The sequence below is a fragment of the Hetaerina americana genome, unplaced genomic scaffold (genome assembly GCF_022747635.1).
Source record: "Hetaerina americana unplaced genomic scaffold, ioHetAmer1.1.p SCAF_15, whole genome shotgun sequence".
Classification (NCBI taxonomy): Eukaryota; Metazoa; Arthropoda; class Insecta; order Odonata; family Calopterygidae; genus Hetaerina; species Hetaerina americana.
Genome location: NW_027286625.1, coordinates 4,454,199 through 4,478,656, shown reverse-complemented (window position 1 = coordinate 4,478,656; position 24,458 = coordinate 4,454,199). Strand labels below are relative to the sequence as shown.

The 24,458-nt window shown below is 36.0% G+C and overlaps 1 protein-coding gene across 1 annotated transcript in view; it reads right to left on the bottom strand.

Moving 5' to 3' along the window:
* The window catches only part of LOC139686758 (UPAR/Ly6 domain-containing protein crok-like), a 180,965-nt gene that overhangs the window by 10,046 nt on the left and 146,461 nt on the right, over window positions 1–24,458 (bottom strand). The window lies entirely within an intron of this gene.

The following is a 24,458-nucleotide window of genomic DNA, read 5'->3' as shown; positions in this document are numbered from 1 at the left end:
AAATACTTCATATTGTTTGTTTATCCTTTTATATGCATTGGTAAGAATGCAAATCCAATGAATAAAGATATTATTGTTGTTAGTTTCCTAACTGATGAGGAGAAGTAAATCAACTCTATGGCATATTTTTTTTAAGTTAAAGGAGCCATTGACAAAAAGTTGTCACTGTCATTGGCCATTGAAGTTCATATAAAAATAACCATAAACACAGTAATCAACCCAAAGGTTGGTTTGGCAGGTGATGGTAGAGTTCACCCAGTACTAAGCCCGACGGCATGTGAAATTCACACATCAGGGTAGGGAGGCCAGTTCCTTTCCCTATGCCGACAATGGTTTCCTAGAAAGATCTGGAACCCGAAAAGTCTCAAAACTTGGGTGAAGCTGCAGGTGCCTAGAGAGGCTTGCCCAGGAATCGAACCCGGGCCCCCCGGTCAGTAGTCCAATGCTCTACCCCTGCCTACCATGACCCATGAAAATAAAAAGTTTATATATCAACTGTAAAGTATATTTTTGAAATATGGGTTCATTTTTGCTTAATATCTCATTCATTTGGCATCAATGCATTGTGACATATGCATTGATGGAATAGTGAGTATTAGCTGAAATTAAACCATAATCATCTGAAATACTCAATTTTGTACTGAATTGAATAGCAGCACATACTTGAGATCATTATCACAATATATTAGGTGTGGCAACATAACTTCCTTTTTTAAAGGGGTTTCGCTTTTGAAAAAAGGAAGTTATGTTGCCGCACCCTAGATATGTTTATATCTAGTTAGAGTAATTAATATAGACAAAATATCAATATTGAATAATATTCCAAATTAAAAAATTGAAACAGAATATAAGAAATATAGTATACAGGCCAGATGAAGGTACAAAATGATAAATGTTAGTAGCAGTTATTAACTAGGCCTTGTGGCATAAATTAAGAAAACGTTTCCAATGGGGATTGGGAACAACTTATTGACGTGTACAGATATCCACACAGCAATAATTAACATTCTAACATTCTTCAGATATTTTAAATAACAATAATTTAAGGGATCCGGGTGAAATAGAAAATTGGTCAATATAATCACAACTGTTGGCATATCTCATAATCTGGCTTATAGGCAAGTAATAAGTGTAATTTTAAGCATGATATCTAATTTCAAAGAGAGCTTCATACCTTGTGTTATGTGAAGGTACTCGCAAAGATATTGCCCTTAGGACTTCTATGGAATCAATCTTGTCATACAGTAATTTATAAAGAAAATTTTGTTATTAATTTTTCTACATTTATGCAAGGAGGGAAGATTTAGTAGAGGTAACATTTCATGATAACTATAAAGATCTTGATGAAGATTGAATTTGAATGCAGTTTTGCACACAAATTTCCTTTTAACACATTCAATTGTATGAATATTGAGTTTGTAGTAAGGTAACCAGACAGTAGAGCAGTGTTCACAGAGTGACCTAACTAATGAGAGCAACAGACCTTTAAATGTCTCTATATGTTTAAAGTTTTTACAGTATCAGAAGATAAATCCTGGGGATATGCATGCCTTAGCTTGAACATACTTATAATGTTGATGGAATGATAACTGTGAATAAAATATAACTCCAAGGTCTTTTGTAATTGCTAACCAGGCTATAGGATAATTGCTTAGGCTGTATTCATAATGCCGTTTTTGCTCATTTTCTGACTGAATGTTTCAGAATAGCATTCTTTTAATTGAAAGTTAGATAGTTATGCTTATACCAGTTTTTAAGCCTATAAAGGCAGTTTTGCAGAGTTAGGTGATCATCAATTGATTGAACTTTTCAGAAAATGTTCAAGTCATCAGCATACAAAAGAAAACGAATCTGGTCTAATGCCAAGTTCATGCAAATTATAATTGAAGGGATAGTTTCACAGGATAGCATGGAACTTTTTCCCATGAATTTTCCATCCAATTGGGAAAGGAGGATGTAGAAGGCCATGTATGAGGGAGCCAATAAAATGTACTAATAATTTATTTTACCAAAGTAGTGGAGTAAACTGAAGGTAGAGCAAAATTAAGATATTAAAAAACAAATGAAAATTTTTTGCTCTCATTTATTGGAATTCAGACCAATGGCAATGTGTGTAAAAATTATCATTCAGCTTTAGAAATGACTCTTGTCAATATCCATCCACCATGGGCATTGTTGATTTATATTTATTAAAATGATGACTGTAGAATACTGCTTAGTTTGATTATTACTGAGTATTAAAGTTTAGTCAAGCCTACTCTATTTAACAAGCTTCCTCAGGAAGTAAAGCCTGGAAGGAAAATATCTACAGTTAAAGTGTAAAAGTCATTTGTCTTGACTTGGATGATTTTTATGCTGTGAAGTTCCAATATTTTGGTGCATATCAGTGGATAAGTTAGCTGAGGTGACTTTCACTGCTTCTCCTGCAGTTCTTTGCATTTTGAAAACTCATGAACGTACTTCAACATTCAATTAATATCATAAAAAAAAAGGTTTTACAAAATTATTTGAAAAGAAAGTGAGTTCTAAGTTAAATTTGAGCTTGATCATATCAGTTCTTCATATGTTAATTGGTAACTTTTTATAAACTTTGGTGTTACACAGTATGCATTATGGGTTTAATAACAATGATTAATTCAGCATTTTTATTAATTTTTAATTCAAATTGTGCATTAGGTTTTAGGTATGAGAATAATTTATTAAACTGTGCTCAATGGCATTGTAAATGGGTTTATCTCCTGAAGTATCTTGAATGCTCTTAATGAATGATAATAACTGGAATAAGGCTATTGGTGAAATAAATGCCAACCTTCTGCTAGCTTCCTGTTATCATGGCAATGAATGTAACTTAAGGCATTTGTTAAACAGAGGTGTTCCTGCTTAGGTTTGCTTAGATAAAGATTACAGATGAATATATTCAACAGAGTCAGGCGAGATGTAGTGGAAGTTCGTCATTATGAGAAAAGTGCAAATTTTGTTTTTCTAATAATTACAGATGACGTCAACCATCGGAGTTTTTCTTTCTTTAATATATTTTCCATGGATATAAATAAGTGTCATGCACTGCTGTCCCTTCATAAAGGCAAAAATCATGTCTCATGAAGTTCTGGAAAATAACATTACCATCATTAATTAGCATTGGAAGATGCGAGTAAAGTGAACATGCACTTAAGTAAAACTTGCAATGGATTTAGAATTAATCAAAAGATTTTCTAAATTAGAACATTTCTTGCCACACAAAATCTGTGGGAATCTCAAAGGATAATACATATAATGGAAAGGTTTACCAGGAGATTAGAGGTTAACTGTCCTGATAAGAAAACCAAGATTTATTCTTTTTCCATAATCTTTTTTCATTCATATGTCATGCAACTCCAGTGCCTGTTTTAATATGTTTTGTAACGTTAGAAACAGAGGTGTGGAGGGGGCTGGCGGAGGTCAGCCATCTTCCACATCCTATCCCTCCAGCTTTGCATACCTATGAGTAATGCTTTGTTCAGTACTGTTGACAAATTTTCTTTTTGTAGACCACAATTAAGTCACAGCGATTTCACAATGGATGGAGGTAGTACTATGAAAAATAGTTCTCTCAAAAATTATTTTTTTACTTCAGTAATGTGAATTTTATTTGTCAATTCTTTTAGTGCTGTTTTGATAATATTCAGCGTGGACTAAGAAAACATTTGCTAAGATGAATTGACTCAATTGCAATGACATGAAAAACCTGTTCTTTTAGTTGGATCATATAGTTAACATTGTGAGGAGAGTAAACTGAACATACTGATTAAATTGTGTTTAATGATGCTACTTATGAGAATCTGTTAGGTTAGCCAGCTGGGGAAAATGGGGCCTTCTTATGAAAAATTAGGGCTAGTTTATTAGTTTGGTGATTTTCCCTGGAAAATAAAAGTTTTATCATTTTAAGTAGATCTTAATGCATATCAGATATGTGAAGAGTTGGTGTTAAAAGGAATGGTGTATTTGAGAAAATAGATGTTTTTTTTTCAAAAAATAAAATGTTGAAAATGATAAATAAACTATGGATTGCAAAAGAAAGTGATCTATCCAACTTTCTTTAAGAGCTTCTTTCAGGTCATTGTTGAAACTTAACTTTCATGAGGGATAATTTATCCCAGGTTCCTGACAGTATTTTTATGATTTCAGTTAAAAATAATAATGTCTGATTATGAAAATAATCAGGTAAGGCACTTTTCAATGGAAAGAGCTTTTTAATTTTTAAAATCTCTGCTGGGAATCAGTGATTAGTTAAGAAGTCCACTTCTACTCGAATTGAAAATGTGATGCCATGAGATTTGTGATGAATCACAGGTCAGAAATAATCTTGAATAGCTTGAAATTAGGAATGTACCAAGAGGTTTGAAAATAGATCACCAAATAAGTTAAGCACCAATTCTACCTGTTTTAGTTTTATTTTTTGACATTTTAATAGATTAAATATCCTTGATGCTATTGTGAATATATTTTTATACAAAATTAACAACTACTCTAGTATTTTTCTTTCTACTTTCAAACTTCTAATCTCATCAATGGTATATATTGTGCTAAAAAATTTGCACCTTAAACTTTCATCTATCATGTCTTCATCCTTAATTTTCAAATGTTTTAATGAGGTAGGATAGAATTACACATGAAGTATTTTCAATTAAAACAATCTATATGATTATGCTGTATCATGTTGCCTTTCATTTATGAGAGAAATTTGAATTTATGTTTTTTAGTTATCATTGATAGAAAATTAACTCTTGATTTATCTTATTTAGACTTGGCTACAATAAGTACTGGTGATAATTTTAGTCCTCTAAGAGTTATGATTCTAGAGTGATTACGAGAATATTAATTCATGTAATCCATAGTAGATTAATGTTTTCAATTGTTGTGGAAGGATAAATCACAATATTTGACATATTTGCAAATTGGAAAATAAATTTCACAAATTAAAACTAATCTTATGGAATAACAGTAATAATGCAATGGTGAGGTTAAAACCTCCATCTTTATATTTTTATGCTTTAGGTATGAAATTGGAATTAATGCAAACTTTGGTCAGAAAAATGTTGGCATGAGAAATGATGGAAAAATAAGATTACTCAAGAATTTTTTAAATGATATTAATGAATATTTTTCATCAAGGTATGACAAGCAGTAATTTTATTACAATTATTTCCCCAATATATTTATGTATGCATTTTTTGTTATTGTGTGGCATATGTTATATTTGGCCATTGTAAAATAACAAGATGAAATAATAAAAAATAAATAAATCATTTGATTAAAAACCATTTATGTAATTTTATTAATTTTACCCACATATGCCTATTCTATAAGCCCTGATGTTGGGAGCTATGCATGGTGTGTGGTTTCAAATCAATTTAAATAAAATTTCACAAAATTGAGCAGGAAATATTTGTATCTGAAATTATTATATTTTTATGATAGGAGTCTTACAGTGCATGCCAAAGAGTTTGAAGAGGAATAACTTGGCACCCAAGTTTCTGAATGAACTTTGTCTCTGACAATCAGGTCAGGTTGCTTTTATCCTTTAGCATAGTACCACATATTTATATAAATGATGATTTTAACAAATTGTGCCATGTTAAAATTACTCATTGAAAGCAATCTTTCACATTTCCAGAAAAAATAAAGGTTTTACCATTTAATGATAAAGAAAATAGCCCCCAGGTTTACTGGTTGGGTGCATTAGTTTCAGTGACAGCATAGTGTGTGATAATATATTGTGTGTCTAATTCTGCTTTAGAATGAAAAATCATATGCTATAATTGCATTGCTATGATGTTCATGCAATATTGATATGAAAATAAGGAAAGAGAATATGCAACAATGCTCTTTGATGTGAAACAGTGGAATTATTATTGGTATTTTACAAATTAAAGGAGATTTTGGATGGGCTTAAAATATACAACAGTACAACATGGATTGCCTCTCCTATGTACATACAACTTGGTATTCAACATTACAATAAAACCTTTAATAAGTCATACATACTTTCATTCCATCCAACATACCTATCCTATTCCTGTCCCTTCCTTGTTTGCCTAACACTCTTTCCTCTATCACAGTCTCCGACATCTCATTGCCCATCAAAATGCTCAGCATCCATCTTTCTTGCCTCTTTTTGATATATCCCAACAATCCCTTCTCCTCCCTCACCCACTAGACTTGGAAATTTCCTATTTGTTTTTCTTTCAGTCCACTTCATCTTCTCAATACATTTCAAAAACCTCCAATCTACGCCTATCATTCTGCTTCAATGACCATATTTCGGAGCTGTACATAACTATGCTCTATATCAAACTTTTGATGGGCCTTTTTTTAAAATCCTTACTCAACATCCCTGCCATCAATTCTGTTATTTTTGAGGAAGCTTTTTTACCTTATTTAATTTAGCTTGCCTCTTTATGAAAAACTTAATATCCTTTGTTTTAATAAAATTAAGAATTCAAAGATTCTTTTCACGGTCCTTCCCATGTTTCCCATGTTTTCTTAGAAAAAGGCACAAACTTGGAGCAGATCGTGTGTGACTATTAGCATCAGAGTGCTGCTTACTCCCACAATCTTCAGAGCCAACGTAATGCTCACCTTTGAGGAAACTTTCTCCTCAACTGTGCAAAAATGTTCCTGATAATGGACAAAGAAACAAACATCTTCAACCAATCAAAAATAAATTCAGTTATGTTTGACTCAGCAGTGCTTGAGATTTTGCATAAGGATAGATTGGTTTTTATGCAAAAGAATTGTTATACTAATCTTAAATTGAATGGTGCACCTGGAAAATGTTGCAAGTCACAGTTAAATGGAATTTGCAAAAAAATTTGATTTGGATGAAATTATTTATTCATTTTTTATTTAAATGCATTAATTATTCATTGCATAAAAATTTGATTAATGGTACTGAATTGCATCGTGCGAAATTGAAATAAAAAATTGAATTTTGGACATGGAATTAAAGCTACATGATATGAAAATCAATTGATGTAAAGCATAAATTAACTGTTATTAATGACTCATGGAATATAAAACAGTAGTGCTCGCAAATTTACCTAGGAGAAAATTAAATGAAGAACACAATGTATTTTTCCTCTGTTCTTTTGGATGTTTTCCACATTGTGTTCTTCATTTAATGAACTTGAACTTCCACAAAGTTGAACGATTGAATGCCTGGAAGGTCTTAAATTTTTAATTTCATCTTCCCTGAAGGGTTTGACAGTTAATAATGTAGTCCTTAAAATATTGAAGGTTATAGGTTTATTTCTCCAATCTTCCTGAATCCTAATTGCTTCATTTTTTTATAGTCAATATAGTTATTGAATCTATGAGCCCGTAGTTGCACAATGTCAAAAATATTGGTTCCGAACAGGTTTGCCAGTAATATCTTTTTCACATCCCTATCAAAGCTCGCTCTCTCTCTCTCTTTATATATGTGTACATATATATATATATATATATATATATATATATATATATATATATATATATATATATAATTAGGTAATCTACCAGTTAAGGTAGGTTTTTAGATGGACACAGCTCCTAAATAAATATTTTGTGACTCCTATGAAAACACAACATCCTACTCTACATCAGGTCCCTCTTCAGCTCTGTGTACTTTCTTCCTCCCTTCATCCCGTCCAACATCCCTATCCTGTTCCTTCCCTTTCCTCGTTTGCCTAACATTCTCCCCTCTATCACAGTCTTCAACATCCCACTACCGGTCAATACCCCCTTCATCCACTTTTCCTTCCTCCATAGGATTTCTCTCAACAAACCCCTGTCCTCGCCCACCATACCAAGTACTTCCTCTTTTGTTTTCTTCTCTGTCCATTTCACCTTCTCCATTCTTCCCCACACCCACATTTCAAAAGCTTACAATCTACGTCTATCCTCTTGCTTCAATGACCACGTTTCCGCGCCGTACATAGCTACGCTCCATATGAAAGTTTTTACGATTCTTTTCTTAACATCCTTACTCAACGTCCCTGTCATCAACTCCCTCCTCCTTGTGAAAGCCTCTTTGCCTAGCGCAATTCTTCTCCTTACGTCCCTACTACTTTGACTTTGTTGGTCCAAAATACTTCCGAAATACGTAAACTGTTCTACCTGCTCTAGTTTTTGCCCTCCTATTTTAATGTTTAGCTTAGTCTTTTTCTCTCTAGAAAATCGCATAACCTTTGTTTTATTATTATTGACTCTCATCCCATACCTGTCGCACTGATTTTCCAATTCACTAAGCAATGCTTGCAACCCCTTGGCTGACTGACAAACTAAAGCTTGGTCATCAGCAAACCTAACTGATTTTACGAATTCCCCGCCCATTTTCATTCCTACCTCCAGTTCTTCCCATGCCTTTTTAATCATTTCCTCTGCATACAGGTTGAACAGCAACGGTGATAATGGGCAACCCTGTCTTACACTTCTTCCTAACACACTGCCCATCCGGACTCCCCGTTCCCCACTCGCACCTGAGCAGTCTGAGACATGTACAGGTTGCGGATTAGCCTCCTTTCCCTCCAATCTATTCGTGTTTTCTGCAATACACTCATTAGTTTTTCCAAATTCACTCTATCAAACGCTATTTCGAAATCTACGAGACAAGCAAATACCTCCTGGTTGTATTCTATATTATATATATATATATATATATATATATATATATATATATATATATATATTTATTATTTATTTATTTATTTTCGATCGTGCTCCATTCACTCGAAAAAAACTAATATTGTAGCTTCAATTGACCTGACCATTTTATTTTATCCCTTGTCGTAAAAAATCGAATGTATGTGTTCAATAGACATGAGGTACTCTTTTCAATTCCAGTTGTTTAAAAAAATTAATCTCATCAACTTGAAATTTAAAAGTGTTCAATGAATTACAACAGTATTCTATTATTATTAATTTAATAGTATTCTCTTCTTATTCCGAATTTGAGGAAGTGTTAAATTAGGCTAATCTGTTTATCTCTAATAGCAATGACTTAGTTGCAAAGTTATGTTGGCCACTTATGTACTTCCAAGGCGTATTATAAGGCCACTGCGAGGAGAAATGGGGTGATTTCCTACGTGTATAGTGCGGGAAATCAATTCTGGCCATGTAGTGTGGAGAGTAATCGGATTCTATTCCACGCAGAAGCAAAACGCAAAGAAAGTTTCCGTTGGAAGAACTGGAGCGAATTCTTTTCTTGGTGAAGGGATTTGGGAGGTGAAACCTCGCTACCATGCTGAAGAGACGAACACAAGTCATAATTGGCCGCCTACATATAGCTTGCAATATAACTTTGTTCATCAATCACCTTGATAATTTCATCACATGGAAGTCTCCCGACAAGAAAGGTATTTGCTTCTTCTCTGCGCACACAATTTATGAGGCTGTTTGCGCCATGTACGTTGGTGCTTCTTAAGCTGTCTGATGTTATCGACCGTTAATTTAACTCCCGGGATGTCAGGGTTCTGGTCAGAAGCGCAGGGGGAAAAAAGTAAAGCTGGCATTATTCGATTTCCGAGTGAGCGCAAAGAGAAGTGTCTATAACCAAGGTTCGGTCAGGACTCAAGTTTAACCTATTTATCTCTCACGAGTAGATGGAAGCAAACAAGTATATCATTTGTTCCACATTTCCTCTTCACTGGGACGATTATCGGTCATTGCCTGTCCGACGGCGTTGAGCTAGCGGTTGAAACCCATGCTTTTTTTCAAGTGATCGAGTGCGTCTGATTTTTCAGGAGCACTTCCATTGATTTGTCGTACGGAAGGCCATATCAGATTGGTGATCTCATGATTATCCGCGTGGAGGAGACTTCATACGCCTATAAATTATCACTTAACATCGCCCACTTCCGGCTGGCTATTTCGTTGGGACTTAAGGCTTGTCGTGAAGCACACGACTGTATTCGTTGCGTAAGCCTCGTTGCCATTACATGACCTTCTCCCTCTTAAATTAACTATTTTCTTTACCACTCTCCTTTTGAAATTTGTGGTGATGGAGAGATGATACCTTTCATGCATCTGTTACTTTTTTCACTTTATTTCCATCATTTCCGGATAGCACCAAGTCACAACTCCTCCAGTCATCTTTTCTCTACTGTTCTCTCGGCCATGTCTCTCTCTCTCTTTCATTCATAGAAAAGTAGACGACTCCATATATGTATACAGGCTTTGATGAATTTCTTCCTCTTGCCTATGCTAGTACCATAACACCTTAAAAGTAGCTTCCTACGATAGAAAGCCTTTTTCGCCTTTCCTTTCATATTTATTTTATTCTAGCTTCTGTGCTTGAGAAGGAAATGTAAACTAATGCTATATATACTTACGATCTTAAATGTTCATTACATTCGTATTTTAACTCGCCAATATGATCCGTGATCACCTTGTTCTAAAGGGAATCAGTATGATTTTCTCTCCGTTAAACGAAGTTCTTCGAAGAGTCTTTGAAGTTCACAACAGTTTTCTTCAAGTTAACAGTTATTATCTTCCGCGGAGGCTCATAATTTTAGAAGTAAATTACTTTGACCTGAGGTAGCCATCAGTATGAAATACTGGGGCCTAATATTTGTTAATTTTCAAAGTATCGCACTTATTAGGTTAATCATCATGATCTTCCATAAATTTATTTTAGAAGGCCCTCATGAGCATGTACTATACCTTTGAATTTCATTATCTACATTTACGAGTATGATTCCATTTCTGTAAACAATTGTTCATTGCAATGATGCTGCTTTTTCTATAATATTTTAAAAGACAAATATTTTGTTTAGCCTTTTTAGAAACTAATTTTATCGCTAGTAATAATGTTAGGGATAATAATTATATGTATTCTGCTGATAAATATGGCGCCTCCTTGACCCGAAACGTCCGTGAGTTTTACAAAATCATCCCGCATTTCTTTTTTGTGTCTTTCTAATGGAACTGAACATATATATATATATATATATATAATATATATATATAATATATATATATAAAATATATATATATATATATATTTATTTATTTATTTATTCTCAGGATCGACAGCAAAAGGATAGAGAATAGGGCAAATGATTACTTAGGTGATGATCAGTTTGGGTTTAGGAAGGGGAGAGGTACGCGTGATGCCGTTGCAGTAATGAGATTATTAATCGAGAGTAATATAGAACACAACCAAGAGGGATTTGCCTGTTTCGTAGATTTCGAAAAAGCGTTTGATAGAGTGAATTTGGAAAAACTAATGAGTATATTGCAGAAAAAACGAATAGATTGGAGGGAAAGGAGGCTAATCCGTAACCTGTACATGTCTCCGACTGCTCAGGTGCGGGTGGGGAACGGGGAGTCCGGATGGGCAGTGTTAGGAAGAGGTGTAAGACAGGGTTGCCCATTATCACCGTTGCTGTTCAACCTGTATGCAGAGGAAATGATTAAAAAGGCATGGGAAGAACTGGAGGTAGGAATGAAAATGGGCGGGGAATTCGTAAAATCAGTTAGGTTTGCTGATGACCAGCTTTAGTTTGGCAGTCAGCCAAGGGGTTGCAAGCATTGCTAAGGGGAATGGAAATTCAGTGCGACAGGTATGGGATGAGAATCAATATTAATAAAACAAAGGTTATGCGATTTTCTAGAAAGAAAAAGGCTAAGCTCAACATTAAAAAAGGAGGGCAAAAACTAGAGAAGGTAGACCAGTTTACGTATCTCGGTATTGTTTTGGACCAACACGATCAAAGTAGTAAGGACGTAAGAAAAATTGTGCTAGGCAAAGAGGCTTTCACATGGAGGAGGGAGTTGATGACAGGGTCGTTGAGAAAGGATATTAAGAAAAGACTCGTGAAAACTTTGATTTGGAGCGCAGCTATGCACGGCGTGGAAACATGGTCACATTACGGTGAATGGTGAAGCAGGAGGATATACGTAGATTGGAGGCTTTTGAAATGAGGGCGATGAATGTGAAGTGGACGGAAAGGAAAACAAATGAGGTGTTGGGTATAGTTGGGGAAAAGAGAGGATCGTTGAGAGAAATCTTAAGGAGGCAGGGAAAATCAATGAAAAGCATATTGATCGGCAATGGGATGTTGAAGGCTGAAATATAGGGGAGAGTGTTAAGCAACCGAGGAAAGGGTAGGAATGGGGTAGGGATGTTGGACGGGATGAAGGTAGGAAGCAAGCACACAGAAATGAAGAGGGACTTTATGTAGAGTCAGTTTCAGTAATGGGGTTTTGTTAAGAGTCAGGAAATATTTATTCGGTAGTTGTGTTCATCCAAAATCTACCTTAACCGGTAGATTATTTAATAATATAATTATATGTATATATGTATATATAAATATATATGTTTATATACACACACACACACACACACACACACACACACACACACACACACACACATATATATATATATATATATATATATATATATATAATATATGGGTGTGTGTATACATATATATGCAACTCATACTTCCCTCTATAAGTCTTCAACATCCCCTCCCTACTGAAAATGCTCCGCATCTACTTTTATTGTCTCCTTTGGATTTCTCACAACTATATATATGTATATTTATGTATATATATACACACACATAATTATAAATATATAAATATGTGTATATATTGTATGCAGATTATACACACACACAAGCAGTTCCTTTAATAATTTAATATTCTTGTTATCGAGTTAAAATTTCTTGTTTTGTTCAAAAAAATCCATAAACACTTGATGCGAAACATTCAACATAAGGAAATAATGGAATGCAGTCATTTCAGAAAATTTGTTTTCGAGGACAGAGGAAGAGGTCGTAATGTGATTAAGCACATGAGACAACGGCAGACGTAATAAAGAAGAAATATGAAGACATGAAGAGGTTAGCAGACGGAAGCGCTGAGTGGAGGGTTCCCTATAGAGAACATTAAATTGATATATTGGAGAAATACGCAATGTCACGCTAGGAGACATTGCTACTTGCAACATTATATTAATAGAAAGTGGTAGGGTGGAGACAACATTCTCGGTTCGGTTTCTTGACAAGAAAAGTGCCATCAACAATGGCTTGGATTTAATGCAGGGGGTTGGTTGGAATTTTCGGAGGGATCCCGGAGGAAGAATTCAAATTTTCGTTCCGCTGAAGATTGAGGTCACTTCTAACCGTGGAGGCGAATTTAAATGTAATTCCAAAATGGTAATCTACTGTTTGAGATATGCTTTAGATGGGCAGACAAATTACACGACACAACCTGGCACAACACATTATAAAAATCCCTTTCTGCCACTCTTCATTTCGCCCAAAATGCCTATTGTTTTCCTCCTACCTCGCTTGCCTAACTTTTCTTCCCTTTATGTCTTCAACATCCCTACTCACAATTCTCCGCACCACTTTTATTGTCTTCTTTGGATTTCTCGCAACATACTTATCTCCTTCTCCCAACCAAGCCATATACTTCATGTGTTTTTATTTCTGCCCATTTACTTTTTCCTTCCTTCTCCAAACCCACACCTCAAAAGTCTCCCATCTCAAGGTCAGCAATCGGACCTCAACGACCGAATTTACTCGCCGTTAAACAAAACCATGCTCCATAAATCGATTGTTTTGCATTTCAATGTACACTTATATCAAAATGAACAATATCTATGTCACGGCGGGATTCGAGCTCGCGTCATTTGAATCAGGAGATGATTTCAATAAGCCAGTCCAGCTTAGTCGCGAAGAATTTTCTAGCCGCCCGTTACACTGGACTCGAAACCGAAAACCACACGATATCTTATTTTAAGAGTAAGCTAAATCCGGGGTTGTCCTATCTCCTCGCCCTTTCTTCCTTCCACGTTTCCATCTCGTGATAATCACCCATCCACTCTAAAAGGTTCCGACGATTTCAGAAGTCGTGCGTCTCCCACGATGGCCACATCCACCCCTGGGATGGGCTGGTTCTGCAATAACACCAAAGAAATCTCGGACGTGAGGAGGAAAGTTTCAGGCCGGCCGAATCGATGGTCGCCATGTCCCTCCCCCTGAACATAAAACTCGAGCGTCTCTCTGGAAGCATTAGTGATGGGGCATCGTGTAAACACGGATCGAGATTCTCCTCTGGTAGAATTCTCCCCTCGATGGCGCCCCATTCCACGAAACTCCATCTTCTCTCTTTCCCCCAACTCTCTCTCTCTCTCTCTCTCTCTCCCGAATGTGCTCCTGACAACAATGGTGGCGGTTGGCACGGCATGGCACGAAATTTTGAATTGGTAGTCTATCGTTTAAAGTAGGTTTGGTTGGGCGGAAATTTAGGATTATCACATTTCTTAGCCTCGACAAACAAAGGAACAATGTGGTACCCCACAGAAATCTTCTCAAATTCGTAAATCTTCTTCAATTCCGCATACGTTCTATTTCCTATTCATGTCCTCCCCCTTACTCGCCATGACTATGCTCTCCCCTCTACCACAATCTTCAACATTCCAATCGCCAATCAAAATGCTCTTCATCCACCTTTTCTGTATTCTTTGGATTTCTCCCGATAAGTCCCCTGCCCTCCCCCACTGTGTTTGTTTTCATTTCCGTCTATTTTACAAGTACAACTCCATGTACCTTTCCAACCTTCTTCACACCCACATCTGTAAATCCTCCACAATCTACGCCTATCATCTTGCTTAAATGGCCACGTTTCTGTGCCGTACAAAACCATATTTCATATAAAAGTTTTCACAAAACTTTTCTTATCATCCTTTCTCAGCAATCTTTCCGTCAAATCCCTCCTCCTTTGTGAAAGTTTCTTTGCCTAACATAATCTTTATTCTTATGCTCGACTACTTAGAACGTCTTGGCCAAAGGCACTTCCAAGATAGGTAAACTGTTCAACCTGCTCTAACTTTTGCCCTCCTATTTTAACATTTGATTTAGCCTTCATCCTTCTCGAAAACCTCATACTCTTTATTTTGTTTTGCAATAATTTCATTCCATACCTATCACGCAGATTTTTACTGCGCTCAAAAATGATTATAACCCATTGGCTATCTGTTTATTTAAACCATGGTGCATAATAGTTTTAGCTGAAAATATCGTACGAATTTAACGTTACGGTCCGGCAGTACGGTGTCTTTTCATGGTTTTCTATTCCTCTTTCGGTACCAGTCCATTGATCATCCAGCCTCTTTCTTCCTCCGAATTATGTGAAAAAATCATGTTTTGGAAATGCATGAATTCCAATTTCCTTTCCGTTTCCCCCCATGAATTCCAAACGTGGAAAAGGCAGCTCGCGTCCCCGCATCAGTTTGGGCTTTCATTTTTTCCGGACCTGTTACCTAACGGTTTGTATGGAGAAGGCTGCTCTCCAATGTGAATAATTTAGTGAATTTTTCAGTCCTCCAGCAATCATAATGAAGGATATCAAGCTTTTCCTCCGCGTGGCCCCAAGCGAAATTAATGTGTGTCTCCAACGGTGAGTGCGTCTAAGCTTAAGTATCAGAACTACCTGACGATGGAAAATGTTTCTCAGAGAAACAGATTTGCGAAATTATGATATTATATATCTATGATATTTTTCGGTGAAAGGCATTATGGTAAAAGGTTTGTACATATATATGGGAGAAATGATCTTATGGTTCGATGCTGTGCGAAAGTACGGTAGGAGAAAACATCGCACAATACCGTGCTGTCGTATCTTCCCACCTATAGGTCCTCAGGGTCTGTGAAGAAGGTGGATCTAAGAACATCACACATTCCACAAGCTTTGTCTTCCCTGTCTCCATTTTGAGCTCTACTTCTGGTCTTTCTTCTCCTGTCCACCAAAATGCTCCGATTAGACCGTCACATTTGGATAGAGACTGAATATTGGACAAAAATACGGATTTCTCGGCAGATTTCTCTGTGAAATTGACGAGTCGCTGCGGATTTAATGAGTTTCATTCTCATTGCAAGCACGGCTGTGAAACCTGACGAGGTTATCTAACGTCTTTCCCCTCAGGATCTCCATTGTTAATCCATGTTGAGAATATTTCTTGGCTGTCATCAATGTTCTTCGCGAATTCCATGGTTTGAGGTTCTACTTTGTGCAAATTCATGATCACTCAATAAATAAACTTGGTATTTTTTCACACAACAAAATTTATTATAATACTCCCGGTTTTGACGCATGGGATTTGAGTGCAAAAATACTAAGGTTATTTATTCTGTAATATTCTTGGTAACTTTGATCTAATTTTTGTCGGCGAGGTAGACCAGGTGAGCGTTCGGCCACGACTGGAGGCCCAGGGCGCTGGATACCTCGAAATCAAGCTGTGCGATTTTTCGGGTACCATATCTTCCTGGGAAACCGCAGAGGGAAAGGAAATGACCACCCTCATTCTCCTGCGTGAATTTCGCTTGCCGTTGGGCTTAGGTCGAGGGGAGTTGTACTCTTTAACGATAAAATCAACATTAAGATTAATTACATTTGGGGGATAATTACTAGAGTAATGTCGTGGGTTGATATTAGTTCACATATATATACGCAAACATAAAATTTTATGTAGTAAGATCGAGTTCATATTGCTCAGCCATGTATCGCACTACTTTGGGGTTTGTCATCGAGTCTCGAGGTTAGGAGAAGTTGAAGATTGCAGTCGATATAAACCCAGTCCCACCACCTTCCTCTCAGGAAAAAGGATCTGATGTAAAAGTTGAAGAGAGAAAAAATATCTCCTAACTTTCCCATGAAAAATTTACATAAAATAATATGTTTTTCAAATAATTTTTTCAAAGTGATTTTAAGAAGTAAAATTAGCAAAAATCTTTTTGATATCATCGGTTGGCGTCCTTTCACTCACTCATTCCGAATGGGCAAAAAAATTAATATTTTAACCACGGTTTTAATAATGTTCCTTGACTATTATTATTTCCGCTTTCCTCACCTCCAAGCCTAAATATTTTTTCCAAATTGGAAGTACTTAATTATGGATGATGACTAGAGAACCAACAGAAAATGAGCTCAAATATATTATAAAAAAGATTTTTACCACATAAATTTGGTTGCCTGAGGGTCGTGCCCCTCCCTCGTCAAAAATTCTTATCTATACCTGTCCTCATCCCCACTTGATCCTCACCGAACGCCGGAACGGAACCAACAAATAAGCAATGGGTTTTACTTTCCTCTGCCGCTCCGCGAAGGGAATCTCGTGTTTCTTCATCCGCAGGAGGAAAAAACAGATCGATGGAACTCGCCCAGCTCAACGCTTCCTCGGACTAAAGGAGGGCTTTTCATCTGTACATATAATTATCCTTTTTCAAACGCTTGAGTTGGCCATACACTTCGTTCATTGCAAATGCTGAACATTGGATAAAAACTTACTAACTAACGTCTGTAGCAACAATGCGAAAAGTGAAATTTCACGGCGTACATAGTTTCAACAACTGTTAAGTCAAATCAGCAAGCTGTTGATGCTGTTAAACCATCCTTCCGATTACGTTTACCGCTAAAGAACGTCAGAGCAATACACTCATAATGATTTCTCTTCCACTTTATCATTGCACGCATTCGATTATTTCATCGGGATCGATACGGTTGGAGCATGGGAAGGGGAAGATAGAGCGTGGGACATAGTGAAAGGAGCGGTGTTTAATATCGATCGTTTATTTTAGTTCATGGTCCTTTGCTCACCGCCAGCGGCTAAGGGGTCGATGACACGGTCAAGAAGGCGTATTAATCCATTTTTAGGTGGTGCAGATTTTAGCTGGTGGTGAAATGAAACCTTTGGGAATCCCTCTTTGCCTAGGGTTACCCCGAGAGGGGCACTGAGAGTTATAATGTCTTCATCTGAATAGAACTCGGATTCTGATTTCAAAATTGCAGCCTTTCCCTCCCCATTCAACCATTACATGTCTTTGGATATTCCCACCTCTGCGTACTGAGGCCTCTCTGACTTATCCGACGACATAGCACTCTCGTTTGCGTATTCTGAGGCTTGCTGGCATTTTTTAAACATTTTTTTGAAAACAGTCTCCTTAAACCGGACCAAGGTATTGTATTCGGGGGAGTACTGAAGGAGCTAAGTCAAACAAAACTCGATATTTACAAAGAGTGAAGTATATCGTAATCCAACAGTTAGTTACAAGAACGAATCTCCAGTCTATGAGAAAATGGCAAAAACGTTTGCGAAACCATCACGTAGTCGTATGGAAATCGAGCATGCTCTAGAAGCAAACTTATAGCTGAATAAACTTCAAAACGTAATCAGGGAAAACATCGGGTATTCAATAAAATATGAATCACACAGAAAATCGTGATGTGGAGAGATTGGAGGGGAAAGGGTTACTGGTCAGTTGCAGGGAAGGGAAACCGCCGCATTATAGTTCTTAGAGCTAGTTTCGCAACCTTCGAGTCTGCAGTTAGAGAATTGAACACTTTCTTTGCTCACTTGGCTCAGGGAGATATCTTGCCCTTTTGCGGTGCATCAAGCAACCATGGAGCTGAATTCCTTAATACGCCAGCTGCTGTATAACACTGAGCGCACTTTACGAAGGTGAAGTAAGGTGGAGTAGGTACGGGGATGCGGAGCAGGTGATAACTTTGAGCTGCATCTTTTGACCCCTAGCGAGAGAGCTAAACCATGGCCAAGTCATGAAGTAGGGAATGACCTAAGAGGGGGTAAATTCCCAATAATGGAATATTGTCAAGCGGAATTCCTTGTAGAATTGTGCGATATTCATTTTCCAACATGGAAGGTAGTTATTAAAGGAAAGCCGACTTACGACGATACATCGACATGTGATAGTTTCCTTGTATAATGAGTTACATTGAAAATAATCGGAATAACGAATGATATGGATTAATACCGACTGCATCGAGCAATATCGTCCTCATCGTATATTGTCCTCATTTGGACATGGGGAATTTTATTCCTATCGTCATGTAAGCAATGCCGTCCATGCTGTCATTCCGAAAATTATCGACATACAGTATATCGGTTCCTCAGAAATATCCATATCGATCTAGTTAATATGTAAAAATGTCGTTGTAGTTTCGTTATAGTGATATTGTACACCTATCAATATTAAGAGATTGGTTGGTTTCGCCCCCGCTTCCGATATTACGTTTATTTCGTATCGTTAGAGCGAAAGAAACGATTACATATATATTTTGAAGTTCACGAATATTAGAATAAACGCCTATGACTGTTATAACCCTTCCGCAAGACCAAAACACATTTTGCCTTACATAATTTCCTTTGTCAGTTTCTCATTCTCTACTCCCGTTTATGTAATGCAATGTGAAAATTCTTTTCCCTGTCCAATTGCCTAATATGTATTCTCCCTTCTATCTCTTCCCCAATAAATATTCCACTATCACTCAATATCTGTTCCCACTCACTTCTCTGCCGTCTTCAAATTTCCCTGAGAAACATCCACCATTTCCTTCCTACCATGACTTGATGCATCTATTGATGCATCTTGATGCATCAGTATTTCTCCAGATCCAATTAATCTGTCCATGGCTGAAGGAGCGTGCGGTGAATAATATACTGAAATTATTTACTCTCAAGGTTTCCTAGTCTTTTTAAATAACCGACCCAAAAACCACTAAAAGGATGCAGAGAAAACTTTTATTGGTGTAATATTTTTGCGATGCAAAAGTGTAAAAGGAGAGAATATATTCTCGAACCCCTGTATTTGGTACATTGTGTTTCTATTGTATTTCCTCTCTGAACCTAAGGTCTCCAAGATTAGGCTTTAATAAAAAGTTATTCCATCCTCTCCTTTCCAGTGTTTCTTCGACTGTCCTCACCCACATCTTAAAAATCTACTCAATGCCATCTTTCCCCAAAGACGTTTCTGAACCGGCTATGCCATTTCCCAAATTAGTCTTTACTGATATTTTCATTAAGAATTTGCGTAGAGTTCCATGAAATTATTTCTATCTCTTTGAAAGTTCTTTATTATTATCCGAGTTTCTGTCTTTATTCTTTAACTTATTCGCCCCTTTTTATGAAAAATATTAAATAAGTGAAATATTATACAGTCCCCAATTTAAGTGCTCTTATTTTAATTTTAAATTAAGTCTTCTTATATCTTTAGAATATCATTACACTCATTCTCTTATAGCTCATCTTCCTCCCAAATCTCTGGATCACTGATATTCTAATTGACTCCATTCCTTAGCTACCAAAAGTTTCAGCATCCCAAAATCTGAATTGATCATATTTCCACATACTTCCTTCCAGCCTTGTTCATTATTATGCTCTCTGAATATTTCCGTGGCATACATGTTAAATGATCTGGCTGTAATGGAGAGCCCTGCCCTAATCCCTGCTTTTCCCTGTCCATGAGATTTCCAGCATCTTGAAATTTCATGGACATAGTTGCGCATTCCATGTCATGTTTATTTATTTACTCCGCTTCTATATTCTACACCACATATATTAGCTTGTTTCAAACCTCAAAACAAGTCCAAATAAACAAATAAAACAAAGCGATTGAGTGATTTTTCAATCCGGCTATTTATTAACTATAGCTATCCTCAACTAAGTCATATTTCCTTTCTGACCTTAGTGTTAGTTCTATCGTAAATTACACTATATTCTCACTGCTCTTCCTGGATCTATTTTCGTATCAATAAAATATTTCAAGTTCCGTATCTTGGAATTATTATATTTTCTTTTTTTTCCTGGCAAACCTTTCCCGTTTCCTCATGACTCTCCTCGGGGTATCTCACGTTATATCATTTCATCCCCCCAGTGATCTCTGGTCTAAGTTTGTTATTTCATTCTCGGTATATTCATGTCCCTTACCCAGATTCACTTTTCCCTTCTCTCCTGCCACCAAAAGTTCGTAATTCATAAATATTAAATTTGATTCAAATATGGTTGTTATGGGAGATAATGCGGGGAATACATACAACATTAGCCATCTGATCAAATTTTAATTTATTTAAAAATTCATTATTCGAGTCAATATTTATTAGTATTTAGTCTCCTAAAAGTAGTAGCCATATATTTAGTAACCACTGCTCTTTGAATTAAAGAAAACTTTTTAAAAAATTAAGGTGTAGTTAATCAATCCATGTTTTATTTAATATTAGATTTTGACCTAGGAGTGATCCTTACTCACGTTCCGGAAAATTTAACCACGAGAGGTTTTTGGTGACTCTTGTGGAAAAAAATTGTCTTAATATTTACAAACAAAGGACCGAGTTTATGGCTAGCATATGAACAGTAGCAAAGAGAAATAATTGAAAAATGCAAAATGATGCTATTCAGTTTTATGATATTATATTCTACTCATAGTTTGTATAACTTCAATGTTTTCATTGAATTTAAAACTAATTGTGCACCAATTGTGATTGTGATCCAAGACTATGATGTGGATCATTTTATGCTCGCGGACAAAATGCGTACAAAAGTCGTGTCGGACGTTAACGTGCAGTTTATAGTGAGTTTTTTTAAAGATATAAATATTTATTAAGTTGTTTAGTACTCAGTAGCACTGACTGCGGAAAATAATATACATAATTCTTTGCTGGATGTCAGTTTTAAACAGTTACTTGACTAATGGCCGTGTGGCAGCATGTGCCAGGTCAGGATAACATGAAAACGGAGGTTATTAATCCAGTAATGTTTGGAAGATTGGATAGGAAGAATTATAGAGAATCTGAGGGATTTCCACTTTTGATGTTAGTCTGTTTTCAGGGAATGGGTGGGAATGGGGAGGGGGTGCTCACTTAAACCCGTGCAGCGGTAGGAGAATATCGCAATTTCCTCTACATTACAGTGAAGTAGGGACCGGACTAGAAAAACTACTTCCACCTCCAATATTCAAAATCTGAACTCTAAAAAGAGTACTGTCTATAGAAACGTCACGATCCCAGTTAGTAAAATATGGAAACTCCACAAAAACAAGTATAAAAGTAAACTGTTAACACCACTCTAGCTGGATAAGTGTTAAGTACGAGAAATGCCTCACGAAAGACAGAAAATGATTGATTATGTATTATAGTAGCGTTATGAAAAATCACCATCCTCATGTGCACGAATTAAATCTGTGTACTAATCGCTTTGCCATGCCCATTTCAGTAATTAATGGTTAATTTTAATGGTTTAAGGTATCCAAAATTGGACAGGATGCCCGTTTTTCTAACAATTTGACTTCGTAATTACTATTTTAAATCGATTATGTTTCCAAAATATAGATATTCAGCTATCTTGGTAAATGAAATTTTGCGTGAACAGGCTGAGGGGAACCTTGAATGTTCATTGACTATTGGAATTCGCATAGCTTTCCGCGTTTCCGCAATACAATTTATACTGGAAGTTTCAATCCATTCAGTTTATTCAGGCCTTCTATTACTATACATGTGTGTAAAATATCTGTACTCATTGGTTTCAGGCTCAATCTTATTGAATCGAACACTGCGAGTTGAACAACCTGCTTCAAACGCGAAAAAACGTTATCACTGTTCTAGGTACCCAGAGCGTGGTATTAGGTTATTTTTCTAATACTCTAAATGTTGCATCGTAGCAGTTCATAGATCGCGGATAATAATTTAGAACTGTGGGAATTGAATGTTATTAACTGTTTTGGAAAGGTATAAACAGCCATTACAGTCTCAATTCTTCAAGCGGGAAGAGAACCAAGTTATATTTTTCAGGTTAATTATAAATCAATAATCTAAACATTGATAATAAATTTATCAATTATAACCAAAAATCTATTTATTATATAATCGTTGGTCGTATCAATGGAACTATCAGAATGAGTCAATATCCTTGCAACTATATTAATAAATTTGGCTGAGAATTTTGCATCTAGTATTCTGAATGATACATTTTTATGTGTTGGCAATAATTACGGAAACAGCATAGAATAAGGGGTATGTCCACTGTTAATAGCAGGTTATTCCAAAGAATAAGACTTTTTCAGATGATTGAAAAGAGATCATTAATAAGTCCAAAGTCCTTCTTCGGTAAAAACCTAGATTCCATCGTCAAGTCGCTAAATGACGCATTTGAATCAAGAAACTTCGAAATGAGTCCCTCGTTGTGAAATCAGACTTATAACTGCGGGTCCTCGCGAGAAAGAGAATGATTGATTGGAACCAGTTCTCCCATTATACCGAGTGGAGTCCAGATTCGGCATTACTGTCACGCCAGTCTATTTCAGTTTCGGCGAATCGATCGGGATCAATTATCCGCTTATTAAGAGTCGCCACTACGCTCGCAGCGTTCTTACCGTTTACCTTGGAGTGACTGAAGGTTACTAGTGGGCCTATATTGTGGGTAATCTTCGACCAATGGGGAAATTCAATCAATTTGGAAAACTAGTGTCAGTTTCATTTCACTTGAAACTGACTGAAATCTAACTCTCACAAAATGCTAGAGAACTGAACGTTTTGATTGTAATTTTAATATTATAATGAACTGATATACTAAAAGCCATTTATTTAAAAAATTGACTAGAAGTTCTTATTCAAATCATTTGCAATGTAGAAAAATTAAATAAACATTCTAAACTTTTGGATGTAAGATTATTTATATTTTTTCAACTTTCGCTATAGAGCACATTATCATTAAAATTTACGGTTACTAAGTATCTTTCAATATAAACAGAAGATATTACAGGCTAAAACGTTTTTTCGTCGAATTATGCTGAAATAGAAATATTTCCTTGTTGGGAGTCAATAATGATCGAATGTAGCCAAATTAGCTGTTAGGTGTAAAAAAATAACACCTGGTTTATTATAATGCTATAGATATTAAATGCATAAATAATTTTAATTTATTTCATTAAATCAACGATGTTCACAATTTTATTATTGACCTCGAAATATATTTCAAGTATTATATGTTAAAACAACAGGCATATCATGCTCATCCTCAATAAATAAATACACAGCATTCTCATTAATACTTCAAATTTACATTATTTCATCAAGCTATGTAAATATTCGTCTATTTTTGGAGCTATATTTTCAGTAAAAGGCAGTCTTTAACTGAATAAGGCGGGCTCTCAAATGGGTCATCCACAGCGAGTGTTCACTTGGTTTCACGACTTCAAAGTTAGCCTTAATTTAACCGCCGAGGGATACCAAGAGTCATAAATATCTACGAAGCAAATTAAATAATAACATGCCTCTTATTAATACATGAGCAAACCAGCCATTTGATTAAACTGAGTCGACTCAAGAGAGGTAAAATAGGGGTTGCATATTGTTTTTTTTTCTAATTAATGAAACAAGAGTGCTAAAACTGATGGTATTTCTTCCAATGTAGTTTTCCTAATTAATAAATATCGGGCATTCCTTTGATTTTACTCTCTTAGTAATTTCAGTGACTCTCTTAGATATTAGGAGTGGGAAGGACTAGGTCAAAACGTGACGAACTCGGAGTGTTAGGGAAGTTTTCAAACCAGACAAAAAGTGACTGTGGATGAACGTATGCTCTCCATTGAATTACGACTAATTTTTAACCAGTTGAAAGCAGATTGAAGTTGGGT